This window comes from Pinus tabuliformis, chromosome 9 (assembly GCF_031772625.1).
Source record: "Pinus tabuliformis cultivar Carrire ecotype Pingquan chromosome 9, CPIR1, whole genome shotgun sequence".
NCBI lineage: Eukaryota > Viridiplantae > Streptophyta > Pinopsida > Pinales > Pinaceae > Pinus > Pinus tabuliformis.
Genome location: NC_142307.1, coordinates 1,600,051,436 through 1,600,074,110, shown reverse-complemented (window position 1 = coordinate 1,600,074,110; position 22,675 = coordinate 1,600,051,436).

Genomic DNA, 22,675 nt, shown 5'->3' with positions numbered 1-22,675 from the left:
TTGCAATCAAGTTATGTGTGCTAATGAAAACCATTGGATTTGATTGCTCAGCTCTTATCATGAGGGGTTTTGTTTCTTCCCTTGCCATTACTTTCTTCATTTCTGCAGCCCTTGCTTCCTCATGATTCATCCATGATGCCAAAGCCATCAACTATAAGTCCCCTAGTTTTGAATTAGGGTCCCACACATTCAGATCAGTCAAGGCCAAGTTGTGGAGGTAAAACTCAGACATTTTAGCTCTATCCTCCAATGTTCTTTGATCACAGAGATCAATGAATTGTCTATAATCTAGAATGGCATAGTGCCTCTCTGTGCTAAAGTCTTGATTTGGAACTGTAACCACTGTTCCTTAAGATACAATGCATAGGAATTAGCTGGCATCCTGCACTGGATTGCCTCTGAGGATAGATTGGCCATGGATGCCAATTGATTTTCTCTCTCTTGTAGATGTCCCCTTTGTTGTGTGTGGAACATGATTGTTCAGAGGTCTTTGTTTCAGCCAGATGTATACCCCAGGAAGTTTTGTACACCACTCCACGCGGGGGGGTGCAGGGGGGGACTTGTCCCCCCCGCGAGGGTCCAGGGGGGCCCATCCCCCCCGGCTGGGGGGTCCAGGGGCCAGCGCCCCCGAAGCCAAAAATAAATGTAAAATTGCCTTGTAAAAGTATAGTAATTTCTAGTCAATCTGGGTCGTTCATTAGGCGGATGATCTGACGGTAGAACTTATGTTTAGTTTAGGGTTTTTTTCCCTAGAAGCCAACCCTTCTCTTTGTATGAGGGCATTGTATTTGAGGCTGTGTGATAGATGTGTATTCTGTGAGCGAGAAACAAAGAGGTGAGACTATGAGAGAAAACAGAGGATATTACAGTGGATTTGCTGTAGCTTGTGTCTCTTCATTTTGCTGGATAATAGAAAGGAAGGACTGGCTGTTCGGGGTGGACGTAGCCCAAACTGGGTGAACCACGTATATCTGTGTCTCTCTTGTTTTGTGCGTTTTCTGTGTTTATATTTCTGCAATATTTTATGTGTTCCATTGCTCCGTAATATATAATTTTCTAACACCCTTAACCATGCATTTTCTACCTTCAACTGAGCTTTCATCATTGCCTCTATGTCCCTCAGGATGCTCATTTCTCTGCCCATCTCTTTAACCTTTTCCTCCATGTGACCTATGTCCTCCACTCCTTTAGATTTGGCAATTTGCATCCACCTATGTGTTCTTTCCCTTTCTTTCTCAAGCTCAAAGAATAAGGGGATGGAAAATTTCTGTGGAATGACCCTACCCCCTTCAATAAATATGTAGTAGGAGTCAAGGTTAAGTTGAAGACTAGGTTCCCTCAACTCAAGATCCTCCTTCTTTGTTTCTTACTGCATACTCCCTTCTTTGTCTAATTTCTGAGTTTCCTATAGGTTTATCACAGCTTCCTGTAGGATTTCCTCCGCTTCCTGTAGGTCCTTCTGTGTCTCCTCTAGGAGGCCTTTTCCATTGGATGAGATAGATCTAGTGATAGGCCTCCTAACATAAGTGATAGGAGACTTGGGAGAGGCTTGTCCTAATGATTCTTCTCCTTGATTTTTCATGAGAGGAGCTATCATTTCCTACTGTTTTGGTGAGTCTTCGATGACAATAGGAACCTTGGTGGGAGTTTTAGGTTTTCCTTGCCTTATTGTTGTACCTTTTCTTGTCCTAAAGTATAGTGGAGTTTGTCTCTGTCTCTTCCCTTTTTGCTTAATAGGGGTAGTAAGCGCAATGAGGGAAGTTGTTGCCTCTTTCTCAGTGGGTTTTGGAGAGACCCTGTTTGATTCCTCCCCTTCTTTGCCTTGCATTGTAGACCTCTATTCTTTCTTGTCTTCTGTCTCCCCTTTTCCATTTTCCTTTTCACTCTTGTCTTTATCCTCTTCTTCTCCCTCTAGTCGCTCACTCTTTTCATCATTTTCCTCCTTTTCATCTTCTTCTGTCTCTTCACTACTTTCCTTCTCCTTTCTTCCTCTTCTTCCTCCTCTATTTCCTCTTCATCCCTCTCCGTTTCTTCTTCCTCCTTCTCTGTTTCTTCTTCATCCCTTTCACTAATAGTGGGGCTTTTGTCATACTTAAGGGCTTTTATTTCTTCCTCTGTCTGCATGTATCTGAAAGTTGCCCATGTGATAGGGAGTCTTAGGTTTTGGAGGGAATCTTCTACGATAAGTCTAATTAACCCATGATGGGCTAGCTTTTTACGGTTTCCTTCCTGCACCTTAATGCTCATATATATCATAGATTGAAGAAGGAAGTAGGGTATGCTGAGTTTGTTTTGAGGAGGTGTGTCTGCTCCAAAGCTCAATTCTTGGAGAAGCCTAAAGTGGTTTCCATATACCACATTGTACCTACCTTCACATGATATATACTTAATAAGGTGGTAGCTAATTTCATTCCAAGGATATGGTAGGCTTGCTCTTCTGACCCCATTTTTGTCTTCCATTGCCTCCTCTCCTTCTAAAAATAATTTCTTCTTTGCAATTTGGTTGTTACCCTTATCCTCCTTTCTCCAAGGCATCCCTAAAGCAAGGGTGGTGATTCTGCCTAAGATTTTAGGGGTGAGTTCTATAGGGAGGCCTTTCACCACAACAGTGGCATGGGTCCTAGTCAATGGAATGAGGGAGAGAGAAAAGTCTCTGGCCACTTCATCATCATATCCCCTCAATTTTTCAAAGAAACCCATCCAATTGTGCCTTGTGAATATCTCTAGTATAAGAGGGTGTTGATGAATCCTCATTGTGTTGATGGGTTCCCTCTTATTAAATACCCCTATCATTTTTCTCTGATGGATGGAGGGTTGTATATGTTTGATACCAAATTTAATGGATGAGGAATTTTAAATGAAAATTATGTGTATACAATTCCCCTAGATTGCAATATTTTTCAACAAAATAGAAGGCTTTCCTATATGTTTTTTTACTTTGAAATTGTGGGAAAGTTCAACTCCTACCTCCTAATCACTGTTTGATGAAGCCAACCTCTATTTTCCCTTTTAAAACTACTCACTGCCAATCTTGTAGGTGTTGTTCTGTATCGTGTAGGATCTTGTAGGGTTCCTTGTAGGATCCTATAGGTGCTCCTGCGCTAGAAAAAATGATCACTCCAGGGCTGAGAGAAACTTTTCTAGTGTGTAGCCTCGAGAATGTGAATGCCTCTATGCATGAGAATCAACGTTTTATTTCCTCATATGGGTGATTTGAGTGGGATTTTTTGCTGGCAGCCATAGTATGAGTATCCATTTTTTGACCATTGGTCCCACTACCACATCATCATTCTCCTTACCTCGTAATCAACTTCCACTTTAGGAATCCATAGCTTAACCACTTTTAGCCTCATCTCTCCTTTTCCTTGACATGACTATTGACACGTGTGTAAGGACTAACTGTCTTTTCCTCGTTGACTGAGAGAAGGTGGCCAAGTTAATTGGCCACCTTTTGCTTATAAAACCAAATCTTTCACAAATTTTACATGTTTGATCATATCATGCTAACGATATAGTGGAAGCGAGATAGATACCTGTGGTAATGATTCCTTGATGTTGTTTGTTTGAAGAGTGAAGTCCTTGCTGTGTATTTGTTGCATGTGTTTCTCCTCTTTTTTTTATTGTCCTCTGATGTTTTTCTTTGATGTGCAGGTACTGGATGGTGATGTTGATGATCTTGATGTTGCTACTAAGCTCTGGAGGAGCTTCTTTGACCTCTGGATCTCCATGCTGGTGCTGACTGCAACCTGTGATTTTTTTGTTTTGTGGGATAGGCTGCTACAGGATTTCCTACAGGATGTCCTGTAGTTGCCTCTCCCTCAAATTTTTTAATCATTCTTCACTTCTGGAGCATGAGGATGGTTGGCATGGGTAGAGAAGGGGTCTAGGGATTGATGAATGAGAGGTATAGCTTTCAGGTGTTGTCCCCTTGTTCTCTGCCTTCATCCTCTTTTATCTGTGTCTTTTTTTTAAATTGTAATAATTTTTTTTGAAACTGACTTTATTGGATGAATGCAGGGGTGATCATGGTGGAGAGAAGCATGGTGATGAGATGGTGAAGTAGAAATTTATTTTTTTGACATAAGCAGGTCATCCCCTTGCTCTAGGGTCACTTCCTTTGGGATTCCCAAGTCACTGTAATTCCTACAGGATCATCTTGTAGGTTTTCAGGAATCCTCTAGGTTTACAAGGAATCCTATAGAAAACACAAAACCCTTGCAAACTGAGCTAAATGAGTAGAAAAATTGAGGGAATGATGAAGGATAATAAATGGAGAAATAAAATACATGAATTGGATAGGTCCCTTTTGATCCTCTCTTGTTGCTCTGATCCTCCTCCTGTTGACCTACAAACAAAATTTTAAAATTTTTCTTTTTTCTTTTTAATTTTTTATATATATTTTTTCTTTTTTTTTTGCTTTTTTGAGAGGAACTAGTCCGCCTCCAAGATGTTTTCATCCTAGCTACCTGCACTGGGTGCCTCAAAAGAGGTTTTCACCCAGAGATCTTTTTTTTTCTCTCTTTTCTTTTTTGACACCATTGGGCTGCCTCAAGAGGTTTTCAACGCAACAGTGGGACTCAGGTGCCTCATGGAGGTTTTCACCTGACTCTCCTTATTTTTTCTCTTTTTTTTTCTTTTTTCCTTTTCAGTGACTTGATGAGGTAGAAGATGAGACTTGCTTCACCACCATCACTGTATTGTTGATGCCTTCAATGAATTCTTGCTTTAACAAGGGCTTCTTGTAAACCTTCAATCTGTTCCCATTAACAAGTAAAGGAATAGCCTCTACATCAATGGTTCTAATCTACACTGAACCATTATCATGACATTTCTCTATGACATAAGGCCCTAGCCATCTAGTCCTTAAATTTCCTTTAAAATATTTGTATTTGGAATCATACCAAAAAGCCCAATCACCTTCTTGAAATTGTTTGTCCTTGATGTTCTTGTCATGCCAGCTCTTCCTCTGAATTTGAGTCACCTATGTGTGCAGGAGGGCCTGCATTCTAAACTCATCTAACCCATTCAGTTGGAGCAATCTCTATTTTGTTGCACTGTTGAGATCTAGATCTAGTTGGGCTACCATCCTCAATGTATTGTACTCAAATTCAATGGACAGTAGGGCCTTCTTCCCATAGACCAACTCATAAGGAGTGAATCTAGTGGTGGTCTTCCAAGTGGTGTTGTAGGCCCAAGTGGCCTCAACTAATCTATCTGCCCAATATTTTCTGCTGCTACTAACCACTTTGGTCAGAATGCCCTCCAACGCTCAGTTGGTCATCTCCACTTGCCCATTAGCTTGTGGGTGATAAGGAGTGGATGTTCTATGCTTGATCTTGTGTTCACTTAACAAGTCTTCAATCATGTTAGATGTAAATTGGCTGCCTTGATCAGTGACCAGTTCTCTAGGGTACCCAAACTTATAAAATACATTGTCCCTTAAGAACTCAACCACTTTCTCCTTTGTTGCTAGTTTGATTGCCTTGGTTTCAGCCCAGTTGGTCAAATAGTCAGTGCACACAATGATGTACTAATTTTGCTTGGATGGAGGGTCAATAGATCTAATGAAATCCATTCCCCACTTGTCAAATGGTTTGAAAGGCACTTGAGGTTGCAGAGGCATTTCATCCCTTGGAGTAGGCTTTCCCATCCTTTGGCACCAAACACATTAACTAGCATACTTTCTCACATCCTGATGAAGAGTGGGCCAATAATAACGAGCTTGTAACACCTGGCATGTTGTCCTCTTAGCTGCAAAGTGAACTCCACAAGGCCCATCATGACAGGTCATAAGGATGTCAAATAATTCCTCCTCCATGACACATCTTCTCATAATTTGATTCGGGGCCTAGTTTGAAGAGGTTGCCCCCAATCCAAGTGAAAGGGGCACTCTTCCTCACAATCTTGCTTTTCTCTTTGGAGGAAAAATTCCGTGGGAACTCTGTAGACACCAAGTAGTTTTGTATCTCAGAAAACCATGGAGAGAGAACTGAAATGGAGAATAAGTGTTCATCCGGTAACTAATCATCAACCATTCCTTCCTCCCCTACAGGAAAAGTTAATCTGGACAAAAAATCTGCAACAACATTCTCCTTGCTAGGCTTAACAATAATAGTTAGATCAAACTGTTGTAAAAAGAGTAACCATCTAATAATCTGGGCATTCACATCAGGTTTATTCATCAAATATTTAAGTGTAGCATGGTCAGTATGTATAAAGTTTTGGTAACCTATAATGTAATTCCTAAATTTGTTCAATGAACGCACAACAGCTAGGAGCTCCTTTTCGGTCACTGTGTAGTTTACTTCTGCCTTTGACAGATTCTTATTGATGAAGTAAATGGCATAAGGTAATGTGTCATCTATCTAGCCTAGAGCTTCTCCTATGGCTTTGTGAGAGGCATCAACATGTATGTGAAAAGGAAGGGCCCAATTTGGGCCTCGGAGAAAATCCTAGAAAACTGCTGACATCTCTTTGTTTTTGCGGAGGTGGGAAACTTTTGATAATGGATATCTTATTTAGGTCCACCTGCAGTCCTTGATGGGATATTGACTGACCTAGAACAGTCCCTACAATCATCAAGAACTCACATTTTTTGGGACCAAGGGACAGGTTCATTTCAATGCATTTTTTCAGCACCTTACATAAGTTGGATAAAGCCTCCTGGAAATCACACCAATAGGGTGTGAAATCATCCATATAAATTTCTACTGCATCATGGACTAGCTCGGAAATGATACTCAGGACTGCTCTCTGGAAAATGGCAGGGGCATTTCATATGCCAAATGGAAGGACCCTAGAGGTGAAAGTACCCCAAGGAAAAGTGAAGGTGGTTTTATCTTGGTCTTCCAAGCTGATCTAGATTTGATTGTACCCATTGAACCCATCTAGGAAAAAGAAAAAAAATTTCCCTGCCAGGCCATCTAGCACTTGGTCAATGAAAGGTAGAGGGAAATGGTCGTTCTTTGTTGCTTTGTTTAACTCTTTGTAATCGACACAAATCCTCCACTTACCATTTTTCTTCAGAACCAACACCAAAGGAGAGACCCACTCACTGTTTGAGATAGGGTAAATGAATCCTACATCTAGCAGCTTTTGTAGTTCTTCTTTGACTATATCCTTGAGAGTTGGATTCATTCTCCTTTGGGGTTGTTAGATTGGTTTGCAACCTTCTTTGATATAAATGTGGTGAGTACACCAAGGGGTGCACTCCCTTCATTTCCTTGTAACTCTAAGAAAAGGCGTCTAGGTGTTCCTTTAGCATGTTGCACAACTTTTCTTCTTGGTGTACAGAAAGAGATGGGTTGATTTTCAAAGTTCTCTTAGGGCTGAATTCTATGGTTTTGACATGGGTAGGGTTTGAATCAGCTAAGCATAGATCAATCTAATGGTTGTTCTGGGTTTCCTTTACTACTTCCTCTAAGGACAATGTGCTGGGAGTTGGACTTTGGAGTATGTGTTCAATCAAATCATCTTCATCCAGTGGTCCTCCTCCCATGGTTGTTTCTAAGGTATAGAGTTGGGCTGAGTAGACTTCATCTTCTTCCTCCTCTTCCAGCCATAAAGGTAAGTCATTCTCTAGAGATGGTTGAGCGGGAGGGTACAAGACTAACTGCTTGGACATATGCTGTTATGAAACCAGCTCAAGAAAAGATAGAAAAGATAGATCAATGCCTTAGAATTCAGCCTCTTCGAGGGGGCAACCTCCTTTACATTACATAAATGAACAATTCTTGGATGATACAAATGACAAAACCTCCTTTCTATATATAGGAGTCTAAGGAGTCACAATATAATCTAGTCGACCTAACAATAATAATATAAAGCCACAAAAATAACAATAGAGGGATTCTATGGGGCACAGAAATAACAATATGGGGGTAATAGGGCACAAAAATATAAATAAGGGGTATAACTACAATAGTAATGGGGTAATCACTAGTATTATAGGGACCCAACATGCCCCTCTCCTTCAAAAAAGTGTTGTCCTCAACGCTTGAGTAGTTCTAGATACTTCTGCATAAAATTCTCATCCTCCCATGTGGAATCATCAGCGGATAAGTTCTTCCACTTGATAAGATACTCTGAAATTGATCGATTTCGTAGCTGTCGAGTTCTTGTTTCTGTGACTGCTTCCGGTTCCAATATAATTTTTCCTTCCTCGTCAAGTTCTGGCAATATTGTTTGAACTGGGAGCTTGTCGCCTGTAACCTTCTTTAAACATGAAACATGGAAAACTGGGTGCAATCGAGAAGCTGCAGGAAGCTCCAATTTGTATGCCATAGTACCAATCTTTTCCAACACCTTGTACGAACCATAATACTTTGGTGATAATTTATTATCCTTCTTAGCTTGCTTTAGGGACATTTGCTTATATGGTTGTAGCCGTAGGAATACCCAATCACCTACATCAAAACTTCTTTCACTACGATGTTGATATGCCTGTTGTTTCATTCTATTTTGTGCCAACACGAGGTTATCCTTTAAGAGTTGGAGGACTTGTTGTTGATGTTCGATGTGATGTTCCACTGCCTGAACCTTAGAATTTTCTCTTAAATATGATGTGATTGATGGTGGTGGTACCCATAAAGTGCCATATATGGGGTCATTTTTTTTGCTGTATGGAAGGAAGTGTTATACCACCATTCAGCCAGAGGCAACCATTTGACCCATTGTGTCTGTTTATCAGATACAAAGCAACGAAGATATCCTTCCAAACATTTGTTTACTATCTCAGTTTGCCCATCAGATTGAGGATGATAAGATGAGCTATGAGCTAACTGAGTACCAAGACTTAATATGAGCTAAGCTGCTATTCTCCCATAATTCTTAACAAACTTGCGATAATACCCTATCAACCCAAGAAATCCTCGCAGATGCTTTATGGATGTGGGGATTTTCCATTCCTTAATGGCTTTAATTTTGCTAGGGTCTACCTTAACTCCCTCATGAAATACAATATGATCCAAATATTCCACCTCCTGGACTCCAAAGAAACATTTGGATCTTTTTGCATATAATTGTTTCTCCTCCAATAGTTGTAGCACCCTGTCAACATGTTCAACATGATCCTTCCAAGACTTGCTGTAGATTAGTATATCATCAAAAAATACTAACACAAATTTTCTAAGGAATGGTTTGAAAATTGAATTCATCAAACCTTGAAATTTTGAAGGTGCATTGGTAAGGCCAAAGGCATGACCAAAAATTCATAATGACCCTCATGAGTTCTAAATGCCGTTTTCGGAATGTCTTCAATCTTCATTTCGATTTGATGATATCACGAACGAAGATCCAACTTGGTGAAGTAAATTGATCCATGCAATTCATCCAATAATTCATCAATAACAGGAATGGGGAACTTATCTTTAATAGTGAGCTTGTTGAGCTCCCTATAATTCGGACACATGCGCCATGATCCATCCTTCTTGTGCACCAATACTACTGGAGCTAAGAAACAACTTTGACTTGGTTGAATTATACCAGCCTCTAGCATTTCTACAACCATATGTTCAATTTCACTTTTTTGGGCATAGGGATATCAATACGGCCTGATGTTTGGAGGAACACTTCCTGGAATCAGATGAATAGCATGATCATGATCACGCATAGGTGGGAGACCTTTTGGAGTCTCAAATACCTTGGAATGATTGTCCAGGACATTTTGGAGATCTGGAGAAATAGATGATTCCAATGTGGAAACATCTAGCGAACATAATTGTGCAATTACACCTCTTTGCTCCTTTTTAAGAAGCTTAGTCATGCCATTAGAGCTGATTATCTTTCCTGGTTTCCTTGCAATACCCCTTAATTCAACTTCCTTTCCTTTCGTAGAAAATTTGATGAACAGTTCTTGAAAATTAAAAGCTATTGTACCCAAGGATTGTAGCCATTGGACTCCTAGTACAACATCAACACCTCCCATTGGAATGGAAAGCATTGGGCTAGTCAATACATATTATCCCATGGATAGCTTGATATTATGGCACTTTCCAGAGCAATTTATTGTTCCTCCATTTGCAATCATCACTTGACACTCTAGTGCTGGATATAGGAAGAAATTCAATTCTTTTGCTACCCTACAATGAATAAAATTGTGGGTGCTTCTTGAATCAATCAACACTATTACATTTTTCTTCTTGATTTGTCCTTCTATCTTGATGGTTTGAGGAGTGTTAATTCCCGCCAATGCATTACAAGATATGGTTGGATTTATTTGTTCTTCATCTAGGCTTTGTTCCTGGAGTATATCTTCTTCTTTTGACCTTTCTTGCTCCTTTTCTTCTTCCTCTTCACAATATATGTAGAATAATTTCTTCTCAGCACACTTATGACCTTTAGTGTATTTTCTATCACAACTGTAACAAATCCCTTTTGCTCTTTTTTCTTCCAATTGTTGTGGTGTCAACCTTATAGGTTGTGGAAGACTAGGGGCAAAAATACTTCCGTCTTTATAGTTGTGAGTGGTATGCTTCCTGGTTGCCATAATTTTGCTTTCCATTTTTCTTGCTAACCTGAATGCCTTCTCTAATGAAGCAGCTTCCCAAAGGCAAACATCATGTTTGATATTATCCTTTAAAGACCCTATGAACACATCAATCCTATGCTCCTCTGGAATATCTTTTACCCTTATGTTCAATTTTTGGAACTCCTCAATGTGCTCCATTACTGAACCATTTTGTTTGAGACTTATCAATTGGCTAAAAAAAGTGTTGCTTTTTGTATCTTCATAATGTGCTATCAATTCTTCCGTAAAAATCGCCCAAGTGATAATTTTTTTACGAGAGAAAAGCCATTGATACCATACAAACTGATTTGGTTCCAAATATACAGTTGCCATACGTACATTTTGTGCGTTTTGCACATTATTGAGATCGAATAATTGCTCCATCTGTAATATCCATGTGGCGGTATCCTTGCCATCAAAATTCCTCATATCGATTTTTGGAATATGGTGATTCTTCGATCCAACATTTGCGTCTATGGAATCATGATTAACATTTCTTTTGTTCTCATCATGAGTTTCCTTTACTACCTTTTCACCATTAGTGACCTTTTCTTGTAGCAACTTCTTCAATTCTTCCATTTCTATCTTCAAATCTATCTTCAAATCTACCATCGAATCGTCCATCTTAGCTTCCATGCCCTTTATCTTAGATTCCACACCATTTATCTTAGATTCCACGTCACTTATCTTAGCTTCTGTTAGCTTTTGTGAACGTGACATTTGTTGCACTTGTTCTTGTAATTTTGATATATCATGTAGCATTTCTTCCTCTTCTTCGTGAGTCATGCTAGAGCTTTCAGGTTCCTTACTAGGTGTTTGCATTTTCTTTCCTCGGGGCATCAGTTACCGATAATAATGCTTTACTATGCCCTTTGAATTCCGTTAAATCAAGCTTACACAAAAATTTAAAAAAAAAATACACACCTTTTTTCACTTTATAGAAGCCTGATATTGAATCTGACGTATCTCTGTAATTTCGGATCATCCAGTTATGAAATTGCTACCTGTAGTATCCTTCTGCGTCCTCTTTCCAATGCCACAAGTCTAAGCCAAATTAGATTCTCCAAGGAAGAGTTATGTGAAATCTCCCACAGTGACTTGCTTTTAGACTGGTTCAGTAGAGCGAACTTGTACGACGTGCCACGAGTCACTGTTTCAACCTTTGAATCTAAAACACACATACAAGAAACTACAATCCGTCCTCTTTCTATGCCTTCTTACGAAATTTCAATCTGATCCCTAGAGAGAAGGTTATGACGATTTTCCTCAGGTCACCTGTTTTGATGTAATTCAGGAGTCTGCACAAATACCAACTTCCTCAGATCATATCTCCGCAAATATCACTCAAAAAACTCCGAAATTCGAACCCAAGGTTCAACGCGATTTCTTCTAAAATGGGTTTTTTTTGCGACTTTTGAAAATTCACAGAAAAAACTTTATAGCGAAAATGCCACGATGACCTGTTTGGAGCAGCGAAACCCTAGAATCCAAAGCTCTAATACCAAATGTTATGAAACCAGCTCAAGAAAAGATAGAAAAGATAGATCAACGCCTTAGAATTCAGCCTCTTCGAGGGGGAAACATCCTTTACATTACATAAATGAACAATTCTTGGATGATACAAATGACAAAACCTCCTTTCTATATATAGGAGTCTAAGGAGTCACAATATAATCCAGCCGACCTAACAATAATAATATAAAGCCACAAAAATAACAATAGAGGGATTCTATGGGGCACAGAAATAACAATATGGGGGTAATAGGGCACAACAATATAAATAAGGGGTATAACTACAATAGTAATGGGGTAATCACTAGTATTATAGGGACCCAACATATGCCCATTTTTTATAGTCATATTTCTAGCCCTGCAGCTAATGTAGGCATTGACAGTGGCTAACCAGGGCCTCCCAAGAATGAGAGGGTAACTAATAAGCTTGGCCTTAGGCTGGAGAACTAGGAAGTCTATAGGGTACTCCCAAGAGTCAATGGAGACCATCACATCCTCCATAATCCCCTCAAGGGTCACTATGGAACGATCTGCAAGTTGCAAGACAGTTGTGATCTTTCTCAATGAACCCTAGAGATTGAGCTTGAGCATGGTGTCCTTAGTCATTACATTAATGGCAGCCCTAAGATCAGTCAAAGTGTGTGGGACAAAGGTTCCAATGATGTGGGCATCTACTATAGGTATTTCAAGGTCCAAATACTTCAGACAAATTACCTGCCCCAGAATTAAGTCGGACAGTTGTCCAATGACATTAATGGTAGGGGTGTCTCTTTTTCACCTCCCCGTATATTTGAAGCACTTCTCCTTAATAAACTTGTTGTAAATAGGTACATCCTTTATGGCTTGGAGAAGTGGAATTTTGACACATAGATTTTTCAGTTCACCTAGAAGCAAGGAAAATTTTAAGGATACAAATTTATTTTAAAGTTTAGAAACCTTGGTGAATCTTACTAGTCGCTAACATGCAAAGTATAAAATGTTTGAAGATACTTTTGTAAAAATATTCAAATTTATAATGATTTTATATAGTGTTTGTAAAATTTTGGCAATTTTTAAGGTAAAATAATTTTATACTATAAAATTTGGGCAAATCATTTTTAGAAAAAATAGAAATTGGTGAATCTTTTTTTGGAAAAAACATGGAAAATTAGCCCACCTGTGAATATTAGCCCCTAAAATTTTCCCTACCCAGAAGTTCATTCTCTTCTAGGGTAGGCTAGACTGGATGAGTTAATCTCTCAGGAAAGGGTGGTGGATTTACTCTAGGCATGCTTTCCTCTCTTTCTTCCTCACTCTCCCTAGGTGGAGGTAGAGGTTGGTTGTCTGGGAGTACTCTCCCAGATCTCAGGTTGATTTCCTGAATCTCCACAGCATAAGCAGGATAGGATGTCTCTCCACTATATACTTGTTGTGCCTGTCTATTGTTCAGGTTCGGATTTGGTTGGGTAGGCATCTGGGGTTGTTTAGGTGGAGTAGGGTGTAAAAGCTATGGTTGAGTAGGTGGTGAAGCTAATAAAGCTGGAGCATTGTTGTATGGAGGCCTCCACCCCTGGGGCGGTGCATTCCACTGAGACTGTGGCAGAGTATATGGATGAAATGACTCGCTGCTTGGTTGGGAATGGTACTGCAGTGCAAAGGACCAAGGAGGAGGTGTAGACCAAGAAGGATGAGCACGGGGGCCCCAAGAGAGAATGGATGTGGTATGGTTGGGCTTGTAGTATGCATGGGATGACCCTTGCATGCCCTATTGGTATGGACGAGGCCCATGAGGTCTCCTTTTATTTACGTAGCAGAGATGTTCATTCACCCCTTCAGTCCCGTAATACACAGCTTTTAGTCCAAGTAGAGAAGGGCACTTGTCTGTGGAGTGGTTTTCTTCACAAACTGAGCAGACTTCAATCAAATTCAATGGAAATTCATTCCTAGGGTGCCTCCTTGTGCATCTAGGGAAGAAAATGGCTAAGGCTCTCTCTGCTTCCTCTTGCTTTCTCTTGATGTGCATAGTGTCCATCTGTAGGGCAAGGGTTTGCAACATCTCACTCTTGAAATCTTCCAACATATTTCCAATTTCACCTTTGATGGATGTATTGGAAGAGGATGGACTTACCATAGGTTGACTACCCCTACCCTTTTTCCTAGCTGCCCTAGAATGGTTCCTAAAGATAGTCTTGATATCTTCATAGGGTAGTTGGTAGATGTTCCCTCCTGCTAGCAAGTTTAGGGTATCCAGAAGATATTGCCTTACCCCTCTAAGCAGGACTAGCTTTAGTGACTCAGGATCAAGTGTGTACCTAGCCCTTTTGTAGCTAAGTTGTACTCTTTCTTCATAATCCTCTAGGGATTCATCATGCCCTAAGGTCATCCTAAGAATTTCGTCTTTAGTGTCTTTGGACCTGTAGTAGTCTTGATACGTTTTTTTGAAAGCTTGCTGCATCTGAGCCCAAGTTGTGATGCTATCCCCAAGTAAACCCATGAACCAACGCAAAGTTGCATCCTTGAGAGTGGATGGGAATAGTTTCAACTTCTTCTCATCATTGGTGTAATCATAGGTTCTGCATATGACAACAAACTCAAACAAGAAAGTGTCTGGATCTTCTGAGGTCAGGCCATGGAAATGAGGAAGAGTAGAGGGGCTTATATTCTTCATCTTGGTATCCCCATTAGTTTCTCTGATGGGAAAGGCACCCTCAACTCTTTCTCTATTTCCTCTGTCATTTCTATTTTCAGCCATTGGGTCAGTTGGAATGGGTTCTTCTTCTTCTTCTCCCCCTGTAGGCTCTTCAAATATCTCTGGTTTTTCACCTAAGGGGTTCTCCAATTCATAGCCACCGAAGAAGAGGGAAGGTTGGCTATTTGAAGCAGTGGGGGTATTGGGTAGAAATTTTCCTAAGTTATCCCTATTCCTACAAGGCATGAAAGAAGTGTTTTTGTTTTGTTTTGTGTTTTTTCAAGCTTTGAAGATAATTGTAGAATTGAAATTACAAATTGAATGGAAACTAACTGACTGAATGAAAACTAACTTCTTGAATGAAATCTCACTTGCAAAATGGAAAAGAAAGCAAAGAATGCAGAATGGAAAAGAAAGAAAACTAGATTACTTTTGCAGAAATGAAGCTAATAGCAGAATGTCAGAGATAAGAAATGGAAGAAAGAAAGAAGAAATCACATATTACTCAGACACCTCCCCGGAAATGGTGCAAAAAAGTGATGAGCACCAGTATTGCAGCAAGAATGTTGCAACTCCTGGGGCTACCAACTTTACTTTATCAACCCGGGGTTCATACAAACTTGGAGGTGGCAGTGTTGTATAGACAAGTAAATGTGATGGGCCTGCTCTCTGTCACTACTAAGCTGGCAATAGACCACTAAGGTTTTTCAAATGAGACATCTATTGATTCGGAAGAAGCTTGATTACCAATGAGGAAAAGAGAAATCTACACTAAAAGCAATCTTGTCTACTACAATAAGGAAAAATACTGGAATCAAATGCTTAAACACACCATTATTCTAATTAAATGCTAAGAGGCTTTGCTTTAAAATAATGCTAAATTAACATGTATGCAATCTTGTTGTCCTAGTCATGCAAATTAAAACATCGAACATTCTATTATTGTGCATGTAAATGAATAAAATAACTCTATTTTCCTTTTTGTGTTTTTTGTGTGAAAGTGTGAAAGCTAACTTCTTTTGGTGATGTGGTAGGTGGCTTAGGGATGATGGTGAATGGTCAGAAGGCTTGGGAGACAAGTAGGGGTCCTTTTCTAGCTTCCTAGGGCCTTTTTCCACAATTTAGCCTCAAAACAGGTCACTACAGGTCAACCTATAGGATGTCCTAATGTGTTCTACAAGATGTCCTGAATTCCTACACGATACCCTATATTCTTATAGGATACAACCTAGAGAAAAACAAGGGATGTTGAAGCTGATGGAAGGCTTAGGGAAGGTGGATGGTGGATGGAATAAGGAAAGGGAGTGCCTAGGACTCCTTCAAAGCTCAAAATCAGAGTTGTGAGATGGCTGGATTTGCTCAACAAGCTTGGAGAAGTACTCTTGTGAAATGATGAAATTGGTGAGGGTTTTAGTGAAAGAAAGTGATGACCATGGATGGATGAAGTTAGGATTAGGTTTTTAATCATGACATCTCTATGTACTAATGAAACTACTGCACTACATCAAACATTGACATATATCCATAAATCATCTAAACAAGAAGGATTTCAATTAACTAAGGAAAACATAATTTCATGAGCTAGTTGCCTATTTCATGCATGGGAAGAACTTGCAGAATAATATGAAACATTGATGAGATCTAATGTGAGACTGAATATGGAAGAAATGATAACTAAATCCTATTCTTGCAAACTAATCAAATGCTGGCCTAAGTAACAAAAAACCCTAAATTCCATGAGAAACTAGAATTTTGTCTTTTTGGGGTTGCATAGGAGTTCTTTCCTCAAACGATGATCCCTGAAGGGAGGAGTGAGGAAAATCCACCTACAGATAGATTTTTTATATTCCTTTATCTCTTCTAAGTTACTGCTAAAGTAAGGCACAAATGGAAGCAAACTAATTAAATCCACAACTACTCGCAATGAAATAATGCTAAAGACAATTCAACTATGAAATCAACTAAACATACAGATACAAGAAGAGGAGCCTTTACTGCTAGGGTTGGGCCCTAACCCAAGAGATTCAGCCCTCTGAGTCAACTCAGTGCTGGATCAAGGAAATGGTCATTCTCGTTATCAAATCAGAAAATTACATAATAATGGCTTCCATAAGTCTTGAACTCAAAAATTACTAGTGTTTTTACAGAAAAAATTTGAATCCTAATGAGCCTTTAGGCCTCTTTATTTATACAACTGAAGTCTCCAATGAATTCCTTAAATCTATGGAGGCTCGGCTCCCAAACTCGAGATAGACTGACTCTTTAACTGTCACTTTCTTGGCTGCCTTTTGATCTCCATGACTTGGTTGCTTGTACTCCAAGCTAGTATGATTTGTGGAGGAATATTTGAATAAGTGAGGAGTAAATGAGGAGAATATACCTCCTACAATCTCTCCTCCTTGTTTCATTTGAGTTTCAACCCTTAATTAGCCAAAATTTCCATGATTTTCCCTCAAAAACCTGCAATCAATGCACATTTAGTCTACTAGGCATAATAGCTCACTTTGACTCATCTCATTAAGCAAAATACAATCAAAATATGTAATAAATTATGAGAAGAGTTGATTTGAATAAGATAGATAGTTACCCAATGATGAGGCTCTTCACCGATCTTTTGCATTCTCGATTTTTTCAATCACTTGCCACTTAGCCATTCGTTCTACTTTGGGGAATGTGGAACATTCATTATTAATGTTCACCTTGCACTTATGCATTCTTGCATTCCAAAATGATCCATATTGCACTCTGCATGTTTCAAATTGCACAATGTGTACTTAGTCTCTCAGAAAGCATTATTTTCAAAAAAGAAATAAAGTCTTATTATCAGCATGCACTTTAGAAAACAAAAACATATTTTCATTAAAACTCACTATATGTATACGCATACATCACATGGAGATGGTAGTTAATATTAATAACATTATTTTTCAAGAAAATGCATGATTGCAACAAATTAAGGCCACTTCTGGGACACTTAAACACTTCTAAAAGCCTAATAAAAGGTTATTATAGTACAATCACCAACAAGTGTTATTGGATATCATTAAACAAATCTAGTGAATAGAAAAAAAAAACAACCTTGTGGAGATACTATTAACACTTTTGAACAAGAGGACCCTGCTTTTCACTCGTTAATTTTTTACAAATGGTATTTGGTATTACCACAACAAGAAAAATATTCTAATATATTTGGAATTCTATAATCTGTAAATCTATATCCATTCCCAAAACTTGCAAGTTCAAGAAAATAAAATCTTGGTGCTCTGAGAATTTTGATAAATTCAAGGTTGATACAACTTTAGGAGAGAACCCTCATTTTCATTGATTCCTAGACTTTTTATGAAGATCCTATGACTACCCACCTCCAATAAAACTATAAAGGTGCATGAATTTATTCATCTCTCAATAAACAAGGTACAGGACTTAATCTTCTACGAAAATTTCTCACTCAGTCGTCCATTGGTTTAGGGTATCTTGCTAAAATTGAGGTAAGTTCATTAGCTAATCTGTATTGAGAACCTGCATGGATATTTGCACGAGTTGATTAAAAAAGACTCAAAAACTAACATGCGAAGATATGTTCTCTATGTTATACATTAGTTTGTCCATAGGGGGGTTATATTGATTGGGACCATGTCATTTCCAATGAAATATATTATTAATTAGGGAATTACCATCAAACCAAAAGATTCTATAAGAATTCCTACTTATTTTATGCTCTTACTTATTCTAATGTATGTAATGAGTTGCATCACCATGAAACATAGATATTACCAAGGAAGTTGTCCAATTTTGTTACACATTTATATGGAATAACAAATCCCAATTCTTTTCCTACTAGATTCATAATGATTTTGTTGTAAAATTCAAAGAAATGATCTTAGTTTCTATAAAGAGGGTCTCGCAGAATGCCAAAAATTTCAATTAAAGAAAAGAGGCATGCAAATATGATGAAAAAATCTCTTAGTTTAGACTGTTTGGATTCAAAGGGAAACCATTTAACGTTTGTAGGTTATGTTCTTGATAAGTTTTTTGCAGCTAAATTATTTAGACAATATAAACCTTGGGCAAATTTCTTTGATAAAAAAAGAAAGAGAATTTATTTCACTTCCTTTCCAAATCACATATATCAAAGTAAGGAGTTATATCATCTCATATTATCTCTATTGGTTATTGCTAATATTTCAATATATTTTTTGGAAATATTGTTTTCATTCGTATGAAAGATAGGGGAGACTACATATGTCCATGATAAAGATTGGAAAATGAAGATTTTTGGAAATCTTGTTTTTGGACTTCTGATGTCCAATTTGGATAACCTATCTTTGAATGAATTTTTATTCTAATTTCATAGCTAAAATTGGATCATAATATATATGGTTGGAAATCTTATTTTGAGACCTCTACAACGGTATATGGAACACCCTCTAACTCCATAGGAATGAGAAGACATGAAATATTCTATTAGGATGACCCAACCAAAGTACAAGCAATCTGACCCAACTTGTTTTACAAGTTGGCCCCATAAGTGAATGTAGAAACACCATAAATAAAGGATATATGAGTTCAAGTGAATCCAAGCAAGAAGATATTTGAATTCAGAAGAGGATTTGAGGAAAAAAATTTGGGTGATTCTCGGATTATAAAGGTGGAAGAAAAAAATGTGATTTATGGGATGAACAAGCCATCTTGGAATCTTCACTATAACTTTTCTTCTAGAATTTTTCAGACCATGAAACTTGGAGGGTCTAAAATGAACATCCACATGTACCTATGGTTAAAATTTCAAAATTTTGTTTCTTGTAATTGTGGAGATATGCTACGAGGAAGTTAGACTTCTTGAATTCTCCTGAAATCTTATTCAAATAGGTTATCTTGGAAAGTTTTCTATAACATTCTTTCCATGATGTTTTAGACTGTTAAATCTAGAGGAGAGAAATAAGATAGCTCTAGGTACCTATGCTAGAAGTTTTAACACTAGGATTTTAGAAATTAATACATGGCATGTTGTGAAAGGTCATTCTTGGGAATCCATAGAATTTCCATATACTATGTGTTGGCTTAGTGGATCCTGACCCAGGTTCAAAGTTAGTTGTGCCAAAAAAAACCCTACACTATTGGCCCTTTCGGAATCAACCCACTTAGCAGAGACTAAAGTCTCACCCGAAGCAGTATGGGGGGATGCTGGAACCAAGTTTTTGCATCCAAATATCAGCGTGATGTCCTTTTTATGTTTTAGATATGCCTTCGTGCAAATCTCTAAGACCTTAGGGCTTGGTGTTGTAGTTTCATCAAATGGCCTCTAGACCTCCACGAAGGTCAATGATCAGCTTATGTGGGCCTTTAACAGATAGGTTATCTAATTACGCGCATCATAGACTAGCCTTAGATCGGAATCCACATAGATTGGCTTAAGTGCTTAATAAACTTAACATAAAGTATTATAACCTTCATGTAAATACTTAACATGTATTGCATTCAATTAATAAGACTTATCCAGTAGATTCGCGCATGAATACATCATTATTTCATAAAGACATTATCTCATCACAACATATATCACAAACATAAACAACAGAAGGAAATAGATAAAAAATATGAATTTCTCCAACAGTCTTCTTTATTGATGTTTAGTATAAGGCTACAGACTTAAAATTTCCCTGCACACTCAGCTGGAGGGGTCCATGCACTCAGCGGTTGACACTACTCTAGGCCTCTGTGCACTCAGTTACAGATCCTTTTCCTCCTCTAAGACTTACTTCTCTATGCTAACTCTCTAAGACTCCATTCGTTGTACCCATAGACAAAGCATAGATCTGCCTTAGACTCTCTAAGACACACCTATTTATACAATCCCATGGTCTGCAGACCAAGGGTAGATCTCAAAACCGACTCAATATTTTCATAAACGAGGGTAAAAACCCTTTTTGACTCCTATCTACCTACGCGCTCCACATCCACAATTCGCGGAGACTTTACATCTTTTTGTCAAAATTTACATAAAAACTTGGGTTTTTAACCCAAAACTGACCTAGGGGACCCCATCCCAACAGGCCCCCAACACAAAGGTCATGACTCACCCTCGAGCCACTCGGATGGTGTGGTGATCTTTCTGCAAAGATTCCCCAGCTCCATCTGTGCAACTGCTACCTCTGCAATGCTTTGTGTAGATTCCTGCTTGACTTGTTCGACGATCTACTCTGTAGTTGGTCCTTCACTGGCCAGCTTGTTCTTCTATTGTGTAAGCTGCAAGTTCGTCAACTCCTCTTGAATGTTGGTTGAGATTTTGTAAGCTTCTTCCAACCAAGGACCCAACCCGGCCTTAAGAACCGCCTCTTTTTTCTAAACTGCTTCGACCTGTGCAAGGCGCTGCTTCCCCTCCTGCAACTTGGCGAGGCGCTGCGTTGTAGCAATTGAATGTGCCATCGCCCTAACCTCATCATACTTCTTTTGGAGCTCATGGATCTATGTGTTCAATATCTATAGGTTGGGGTCTTCTTTCAGGGTCATCACCAACTCCATTTCATGTTCAAACAAAGTTGTAAATCAACAACTGTGGCATCCACATTAGCCATCCCATCCTTGCTGGTGGCTCCTTGTTGTTCCCTGACCTTGGGCAAAGTCAAGGGTTGTGATTTGAGCTATAGCTCCGTGATTTTCATGTTGAGTTCAAATTGAACTCTTTCCACCTCTGATTTTGCATCGTGGATGCCTACAACTAGTTTCCAGATCTTGGCCTTGGGTTGTGCGTCCTCATGTATGTGCAACTCCAGCACTATTTTGCATGCCTCTGCAACCACGGTCACTAGCTGGGAGCTTTTCACTTGGATAGTATCCCTTTGCTTCAGGGCCTACATCTTCTCGATGAACATTTATTCATTATTCACCTAGTACTCACTTATTAAACTGAGATCATGTTGGTCTTGAGCTCTCAGTTCCACTGTCACTCCTGTCTGCAGCGCATGAAAAAATTCATTGGGGAGCACTGGAAAATTGAGGCCAATGTTCTTGAGGGTACTAATGATGATCTTGTCATTGGACGATTCTATGTTTAGGGACCCTTCTGGCAGAGCAACTGTTCTAAGGTCCACTGTCCTTACCAGTTCTGCAGCCTGACTTGTCCCCAGTGCCAAGCTCATCTGTGCGGCGCTCACTTGACCCACACCCACCTGTATTTTTCTAGTTTGGATCTGCATTTTGTGCAGATCCTTCTGGACATTTCCCAATCATTTCATGTATTGTTTCTCGACTTGCTGCAAAAGTTCGGTTGTAGTATCGCGCACCTTGTCACCGATCTCGTCGAGATCACCCTCTGTCGGGGTGATAGGATCCATCTGCAGTTTAGCCAACTTCATCTTTTTAAGTGAACTCTCCTACTACTGATGTTCTCTATGCTTCCTTAGCCTAAATGGGGTGCTCTGCCCCTCATTGCTGCCACGTCCCTGCACAGACTGCTCTTTCTCCTCGGTTTTGCGCAAAGGGGATTTGTTGCTTTCTTCGGAGGTGCATTGTTCTTATTTAGCCTGTTCCTTTGTAGCACGCTCCTTTTCCATTCAAGCCTTTTCTTTGGCTTCCTTCTTCCGTTGCATGACCAACTTCTGTGCCACCTATTTTGCTGCATCCTTTCGTTTCTTCTCAGTTGAGCTCCCCACACCTTTGCTAGTGCCTGCATCTAAGTCGGATGGGGTGTGCCAATCTGCCAGCCAGCGCTTGATCACTTCCTGTATGGCATCATTGGTGACCAAATACGGCAAATCGAACCACTTGTGTTTCCAGTCCTTCCATGACCGAATGTAGATGCGGTGGAAATATTCCTTGAAATCAACATACGTGGACAACTATTGATACAAGGTTGGGGACAACCTTGGGTGCTAGTTGATGGCCATGCAGAAGCTCGCTTCCATCAATACTAGAAAAATATTCATTTTTGTTTCCTGCGCGAGGTCCTTGGTGGCCTAGAGGGAGGCGAACTACGCGGCCTCTCGAAA